This window comes from Pinus tabuliformis, chromosome 1_2, assembly GCF_031772625.1.
Source record: "Pinus tabuliformis cultivar Carrire ecotype Pingquan chromosome 1_2, CPIR1, whole genome shotgun sequence".
Taxonomy (NCBI): Eukaryota; Viridiplantae; Streptophyta; class Pinopsida; order Pinales; family Pinaceae; genus Pinus; species Pinus tabuliformis.
The window spans coordinates 1,268,548,953-1,268,556,046 of NC_142298.1; the positions used below are offsets into that span (position 1 = coordinate 1,268,548,953).

Consider the following 7,094-nt stretch of genomic DNA (forward strand, 5'->3'; position numbering starts at 1 on the left):
TTTGCCATGGCACTTGTGATAGAGGTAAAATAAACATGTTGAGAGACAAAATTAATCACAAGTATGCTTCTGCAACACCAAAACTGCCTACCCAGCCTACTGTACCTAACATTTTTTCTTATTTTTCTTTGGTGCACTTGGACTGACAAACCCTCCTCAATTTTATTTTCTTTGCAGGATAAGCCTATCTAAGTCTGCCCGTATTTCATCCAAGGGCTCAGATTAAATAGTTGAGCTCCTTTGCTTCCCTACCTATCTATTTATCTGCCAAGATTGAACAGTTTGGTTAGACTTTATTCTCTATCTCTAAAACATGAAATTCAAACATGAACTAGCCAATATTAAGTTGTTTGGCCATTCATCAATGGTGGCATAAATCAACAAGCCGCACACAATCAGATTGTTGCAGACAATAAAATAGTAGTGGCATTTTGGACTTGCACACTTTCCTGGTCTATTTGTTTGAGGTTCTTTTCTTTCAATTTTTTGACCATCTTATTTTTCTTAACCTTTGATTTTTCTTTTAAGGCATACCCTCTTTTCATTTTTTAAATTTTTGTTTTTTGACAATATGGAAAACCTTTGCAACAAGGGAAGGTATGAACATATTACAGAGCTCATAAATGTCAATCATGAAAAATGACACTTATCGGTATAGGAGCATAACACTATGAAGTTGGGTTATGGTGGCATTGGGATCCAAGAGGATTTGTTGATGGAAAGTTGAGTCAGTGTTTGGATTGGGATCCAGGTGGCAGTTCACACGCTAGTGGATCTATTGATGACCAATGGAATCAAAAGTTTATCTGGGATCCAGGCATCAAGAGATCTATCCTTGATTGGGTGATACAATGGCATATTGTGATGATTTAGTGGTTCATATGGGACCCTAGTATTGGTACTCAACTACTTCAGACAGCCATATTGATAGACAACAGTGAATTGCTTGAGGGCAAGCACTCTTGGGGCAGGAGGATTTGTAATATTCCTTTTTTTTATATGGTCAAGATGGATGATATTTGGCCATGGTATTTTCCCATGGTGTTTGCCTGCATTTTTGGGGGAAAATAATAAAATAAAGGCTTCTAGAGAGTCCATCAAGCCTATAAAAGGGGAGAGGAGCAAGGCATTTGGACATCCTAAGTTTGTCTATCTTATTGTGTTTTGTTGAGAACTTAGCGTGGCCAATTCCATTCTGATCCTGGGATGAAAACCCCAAGGTGAATTTGTCTGGTGGATCCAACTAGGATTCACAAGTGTTCTTCAAGGTCTTACATTAGTCTTTTAATGAGTAGTTGTACATACTATTGGCAGGGGCTCCAATATTATTTGTATGGGTATGTATCATTTTTACAGTTATTAATATAAATAAATGGTATATATATATATATATATATATATATAGCCACTTATTTATTAATTTATATTTATATTTTATTTATTTATTTATTTTTCCAGATCCCTTTGGTGTTTCATGTTTTTGTTAAATAACATTTTATTTAGAACACTACATTGTACTAGATCTATTGAAAATTTTGGCATTTGGGATCTTACATGAAACCATTGAAATTGTTATCATTGATCTACAAAAAATGAACCCTATGTTGATAGCAACAAGAAGTGTAGTTGCAATAGCGGCAATTGTCTATAATATGGACATATTGAGTTACATAAAGTTCAGATGAAAAGACCACCAACCTTAAAATTCAAGTTATATATTAAAAATCACCCCACATCACACTAAGAGGAGGTATGAAGAAAGGGCATATGATGAGGATGTTTGGAGAGAATAATTTCTATGGCAATAGAAGCACCCTTCTATTCTTACTTGTAGATGTTCATTGGCACCCAAGAACATCAACAACTTAGTATGCGTGCAAATACCAAAAAAACTATCAAGTATTTGGAATAGTTGCTCCAGACATCCTCATCATATGCCCTTTCTTCTAGCAGATGTTCATTGGTACCCAAGAACATCAATAAACTCAGTGTGCATGAGAATACCAAAAAAAAACTATCAAAGATTTGGAATAGTTGCTCCAAGATATTGACAAATGCTTTGGCAATGCACTAGCAATAACCACATGCAAAGTATAACTAAGAAGTTGATCAAAGCACACTAAAGACCTAGTGATAAGAAAACCAACCCTCTTTTCAATTGCCGCTAGAGTTGACTCTTGATTATATTGATGAATTTAAGCATTCCCAATGAAACAATCCTTTGAATTGCATGAAGATTTGACTAAGTCAAAATAGTATGTAGAAGTGCATGAAGGGAAATGTAGTTTAGGATGTTCAAGAGTCAAAGGAAGTTAAAACAATTTCTTTTCAACCCTCATATTTGTTTTTTTTAATAAATATATGTGAAAGAGACAAAGAATAGGCGTCATGGGGTTTTGGATAACATATACATATGTATCTAAAAATATCTAGTGAGAAACTAAAGCTACAACAAATTTATGTGAAAGAAGGATGTGTTATGTCCTACATTTATTTTCTGTTATGGTTTATTATGAGTATTTTAATGTAAATGTGTTTTTTAAGTTTCTTCCTGGTGAATACTTAAATGTTAATCTAGAAATAGAATTAGGTTTAGCAACAATCACTTAAATGCTAATCTAAAAATAGAATTAGGTTCAGTAATAATCACTTAAATGCTAATCTAAAAATAGAATTAGGTTTAGCAATAATCACTTAAATGCTAATCTAAAAATAGAATTAGATTCAGTGATAATCACTTAAATGCTAATCTAGAAATAGAATTAACTAGCAATATATAGTGATTATGTTACCTAACCTTATCCTTTATCAATAACGCAGGTTCAAGGTATTTTATTTTAGCACTTAAATATATTTATTTTAATAAAGATTCTATTTTTTTCAAATCATTCATTTCATATTTAAAAGTATAGAAATTTAATGAACTTGAAGATTGATCAATAAATAGTGGGAATCTCACATTAAAGGTTTTAGTTTGTTTTATGAATTCCTTATATCAATGAAGCTAAAAAAATCCGTAATAAAGGTTTTAGTTTTATGAATTCCTTACATTAATGAAGGTCAAAAATCCATATCAGTAGAACCTCTTTTGGAGAGGGAGAAGCCCTATTCGAGTTAAGCCAATTTAAGAGCAGAAGAAGACTACAGGTGAGATAAATGGGTTTCAGAGTCCAAGCAATCTACGAGCAGGGTTAGGGCATCATCACCGAGTTTAAGACTTGATAGGATTGGGATGGTTTTGAACCAAAATCAATTTACTCTTTTTTTCATTTCAGACTATGACCACAGTGTGGACAAGTATAGAAAAGTAGAAGCCGTGCGAGGACACGCAGCTTGACAGGAAGCATGAAGGTTCACTCCCTGCGGGAACGAGATAATTTAATAGAGAGTCCATGTTCCGGAGAATTCTTCCACACCATCACAAACAGAGTCCAATTCTTCCACACCATCACCGCCCACCTATCTAAAAGGTAAGTGAAGCCCATAGCATTGAATTAATGAAGATAGGCTAAATCCTGGGCTAAGCAGGTCTCGAACCTGAACCTTCAGGTTCAGTTGATACATCACCGCTCACCTATCTAAAGGGTAAGTGAAGCCCATAGCATTGAATTAATCAGATTGGCTAAATCCTGGCCTATGCAGGTTTCGAACCTGAGCCCTTCACCTTCAGGTTAAGTTGATACGCCCACTGAGTGGGTACAACAGACAAAATGCTGTATTCGCCCACCGTGGGGCTCGAACCCACGACCACAAGGTTAAGAGCCTTGCGCTCTACCAACTGAGCTAGACGGGCAGATATATATACAAATTTATCTGTTATTCTGTCTTTCCCTTCTTCTATTTATTTTCCCCTTGTTTTAAAATATTTTTCTTATTTATTTTATAATTCATTTTCTGCTTTATAATTCAGAGCATAGTCGTATGAAGAGCGATGGAATTTGTTCGATGAGAAATTCCATCACAGGGTGAATTTTTTTTCCCATCCATTCACATTATTTTTCCATCCATCACCGTTATGTGTTTTATGATCAAACGGGCACGACAGTTGCAGAAACTAACGGTGCTTCAAATGTGCTCTGAGTATGACGCAAACCTTGGGATTTTTAGGAAGGCGAGGAGGGGGGTGTGGCCATGGATTTACGTTGCCCTTCTGTGCTGGTATTCATCATCTCTGGCCTGGTCTGATATTTCTGATATTCATTACTCTACGGACTAGTGGAAAAGCGTCATTTTTTATATTTAGTTTGCAAAGCCTTGAAATCTGGATCTATCCGATCAAAGGTATAATCTGTCACCGGTATACATGGTGTCAACTGGCATTCTACAATCTTCGGAGAGGGTTAAGAGATTTCATATTATTCGATAATATAGGGTTAATAGGTTTCTTTGGAGAGGCATTGGTTGATTCAGAGCATTTATTTGTTCTCGAGGCATGTCTATGGAATTTAATTCATTTCTATTTCGATGAATGGACTAGACAGTGCCCTGGTCTTGGATTTAGAAAAAACTTCAAACGGAAGTAAGGTAGGATGCTAGAATGCACAGAGAATGCAAGATTAACCATTTGAAGCCAATAACGGTAGTCTAGAACATTGAAGGCCTCAAAGACTCTCTTCATTCAACAAGGATTGTCAGAGGCTGCGTTTGTTCTTTATAATTCAATTTTTATTTTTATTTTTTTTCAATAGGTAAGCATTAAAATCTTTCGACTTTAGTATATAAATATATATATACTTGGGACTCTACTCCATCTGTGCTGATTTTGTGCAATTTAATGTCAGCGGTGCTCTGGTCTCTAAAATGTAGGTTGATGTTGCTTCCTTGCTTTCTCTTCAGCTATGTTGTGTTGTTCTCTTTTTATAATATAGTTTTTTGAACTGCCTCCCCCACCATTACCTAGATTATATTTTCTAATAGTTTCTTGAGCATCAATGTGTTCTTTGTCATTAAATCAATTACTTCATATATCCCTCTCTTACCTGTAAGCGGATTCTTTTCTCCTTATTCTGTTTTGGGGGACTTACCTTATCAGTGGAAGGTATATTTGTAGGAACAATGCCCAATGTTGAAATCTGAATTCTCTCCAACATTGGCCGCTTCTTCTCCAAAGACCAGTGCTAAAAAAGGCGTATCGTAAAATTCAGAGTTTTTGAGAACATCAGAATGAAGATAAAGAGGATTTTTTTGGGACTCCACTCCATCTGTACCGATAAGTGTAATTTGATGCCAGCGGTGGTCTGGTCTCTGAAATGTAGTTGGTCTCGGAATCTTTCATACAACTGAATTTGAAACCTTTGGGAAGCTATATCACAACACGCTAATATTTATTGTGACTGTTGTACCAACATTTTCTTAGGTTGCATGCCTGAAGCTGAAGTGGAGGATATATCTCCCACTAAGCAAAATAGTTGTGCGACGAAGTTTCAGTTAAACATACATGCTCCAGTTCGTTTCACTTCTTTCCTAATTTATATCTGAGTAAATAATGTTACAGGGTGGAAGCTGCACTTATGATTCAAATTCTGATGTTTTAAGCATGAAACAAAGTTGCATGGTAATTTATTTTTACTTGAGGAAAAATAGATAATTTACTATATGTTGAAAAAGGAAATGTTTAAGATGCCCAACCCTCTAAAATAGATAGAAATCACATTCGTGCAGTGAACATAAGTGGACTTTTAGTTGCCAAAAATTCTCAAAAAGGAGAATAAAATGAATGCCTTGAACTACAAACATATGTTAGAGAGGAAACATGCATTTACTAAAGAGGAGAGCTCAGATTTCAACATTGAGCGTTGTTCCTACAAATATACCTTCCACTGATCAGGTAAAGTCCCCCAACACACAATAAGGAGAAACAAATCCACTCACAAGGAAGAGAGGGGTATATGAAGTAATTGATTGAATGACGAAAAAAGATATTGATGCTCAAGAAGCTATCGGAAAAGATAATCTAGGTAATGGTAGGGGAAGAAGTTCAAAAACCTTGAGTACAGAAAGAGAACACCACAAGCAGCAAGAGATAACTGAAGAGAGCAAGGAAGCAACATCAACCTAACCTTAAAAAACACTAAAAGCAATGATCCATATGGATATAGGATTGATTGGAGGACCTACCACTTGTTTTGGAGGAGAGTCACGGTTGCAAAAACTCTTGAAGGAACTACCTCAATCTTACGAGGATCACCCAACAACAACACTAGAAAAACCTTTAACCATCTCTTCTAATAAGAAGTTGAAGGTATTGAAGAAGCAAGTTCATAAGAAAAAGAAAACTCAAGTGGAGGAAGAATTGATTGAAACCATTGAAATTTCTATCATTGATAGCAACAAGAAGCGTAGTTGTAATAGAAGCAATTATCTATAATATGGACATGATGAATAAAGTTGTTAGTTGCAATAGAAGCAATTATCTATAATATGGACCTGATGAAAGACCTAACGTTAGGAGATAAAAAACCACCGACCTTAAAAATCATGTTATATATTAAAAATCAGCCCACATCACACTAAGAAATTTATTGATTGTGGTTCACAACCCGATGGTGAAAGCTTATTGCTAAAAGAAAGTTTCTTCAAGTCTATCTTTAGAGTCAAGGAGACTTTGATGAAACCGTAATGTTGAACCAACAAGGTAAGGGGAGATATGAATGTCCATATATCCCCCTTGTGATATTTTGGGAAATCTGGAAGGTAAGGAATTATATTATTTTTGAGGGAAAAACTCTTAATGTAGACTAAATTACCAACAGCATTCTCTCCTGGCTGAGACCACCACTGCTGTCCAATACTGTGCCTCATTCCGTCTCTCATAGAAAAAATGGCCCGATTATATCCTTCCTGGCAGGTTACTTCGAGGGTGCAAAACAGGGCGGAATTTGTGGATGCAGGGTGTGGATTAGCATCAACCATAACCAGCAATATAGAATCCATTGGGCAGGAGGAAGGGGGACTAACATGAGAGTTGAAGCAATTGCCCTCTGGGGGTTATTATGGTTTGCCAGATTCAGAGACTGCAGATCTATGGAGACTCACAAGCCATTATCAACCACGTGCTGGGAATTTCCACTATTTCCCATCCACATCTACAGGGT

The 7,094-nt window shown here is 35.9% G+C and overlaps 1 long non-coding RNA gene and 1 other non-coding gene across 2 annotated transcripts; one reads left to right on the plus strand and one right to left on the minus strand.

Moving 5' to 3' along the window:
• Positions 1-3,027: 3,027 nt before the first annotated feature.
• On the plus strand, positions 3,028-6,735 carry LOC149210841 (uncharacterized). The gene is made up of 2 exons (XR_016252964.1): positions 3,028-4,158; positions 5,051-6,735. It is a non-coding gene; the product is annotated as an uncharacterized LOC149210841 (long non-coding RNA).
• TRNAK-CUU (transfer RNA lysine (anticodon CUU)) lies at positions 3,721-3,793 on the minus strand. The gene has a single exon. It is a non-coding gene; the product is annotated as a tRNA-Lys (tRNA).
• Positions 6,736-7,094: the final 359 nt, after the last annotated feature.